Source organism: Terrapene carolina, unplaced genomic scaffold, assembly GCF_002925995.2.
Source record: "Terrapene carolina triunguis isolate 2854851 unplaced genomic scaffold, T_m_triunguis-2.0 Scaffold230, whole genome shotgun sequence".
Taxonomy (NCBI): domain Eukaryota; kingdom Metazoa; phylum Chordata; order Testudines; family Emydidae; genus Terrapene; species Terrapene triunguis.
The window spans coordinates 1557213-1558665 of record NW_020664581.1 but is presented as its reverse complement, the minus strand read 5'-3'; positions in this window follow the sequence as shown (position 1 = coordinate 1558665).

Genomic DNA, 1453 nt, shown 5'->3' with positions numbered 1-1453 from the left:
GCACACACACGGCCTGTGGCAACGCGCCCCTCGTGCTGCAGCGAAGGGGAGTTTATCTTCCTGTCCCGATTGTGTCTGGACTCCTTTTATTTAAAGAGCCCACTCACAAATCACTGGTGAAAACACAGGAGTGGGGAGCAGGATGCCTGGGTTCTGTCCTAGACCCGCACTATGGCCACATCACCTTTCTGCCCCTCATTTCCCCCTCTGTGACATGGATCTGCTAACGGTACCCCGTCCACAGCAGTTCGCTGTGAGCCGGTATCAATGCTTCGAGGTGCTTTGAGATCTCTGGGTGGAAGGTGCTGTCTGTTCACAGAGCATCTGAATTTGTCACCCTGTGCACAGCTGGGATCTCTTCCTGTCTCGGGTCAGGCTAGGCTGGAGCTGAAGTGAAGACAAAGACGGGTGCTCACCGAGGGGTTTGTAGCCGACTCTACCTGCGTCTTGCTTGACGCTAGGACTCGAGTCCTTCACTAGAGAAAAGAGGTTGCGAACGTAGTTCTAGGTGCAGTGTTAACCCCGGGGCCGCTATTACTCCCCGCATACAATCCCTTCACAGCGCAGGGAGCGATTCATTCACACCAGCCCCGCAAGGCAGACTCAGGCAAACCCCCCGGTGTCAGGGAGAGATGGGAAGGAAGGGACAGAAGGAAGCTGGAGCTATTGGCAGGCCTCACCCCCCCACCCCTCCCCGGCCCACCAGCAGCAGCTCCCTGGGGGTGGCAGGTTTGTGGAGGGGGGTTAGCTGGTGGATGCAGCCAGCCCGGGGGGTTAGAAGCTCTTTCCAGGGATATTGTTCCCAGTTCCTCACAGGTGCCAGGCTGGGGTCCTGCCAGTGAGGAGTGCCAGAGTGCCGAGGGGCCCCAGCCGGGGATCGGCCCCTGGGACCAGCAGGCGGCTGCGGGAGAACATGGGACAGAGAAAAGTGGGAGGGGAGGAAACTTGGCAAGGGGCAAATGGAAGCGAGCAGTGGCCAGGGACCAGCCTGCGCCCTGGGGAGACGCGGCCCGGTGCCCACACGCCCTTGGCGGGCTCCCTTCTCTGGGATACCTGTGCTGGTCAGGTGGGGCTGACACAGGGTGTTGGTACAGAGCTCGGTGCCTCCAACCTTCCTGCCTTGCGCCAGGGCCAGCCCCCTTCTCACCTGGGTAACCCCCCTTAGGGTGACCAAATGTCCCGATTTCATAAGGACAGTCCTGATGCTTGGGGCTTTGTCTTATATAGGCGCCTATTACCCCCACCCCACCCCCTGCCCTGATTTTTCACACTTGCTGTCTGGTCACCCTGCCCCCACGGCCGCAGGGAGAGCCCCCCCCCCTTTCTAAAGCGCGCGCGACCTGTGGAAGGGGCGGGGCCCTCTAGCTGGCTCCGCCCCCGAAGGAGCGGGGCGGGGGCTATAAAGTCGCCGCGTTCGGGGCTGGAACGTTGAGTATCGCGCTGCGGCCCCGCT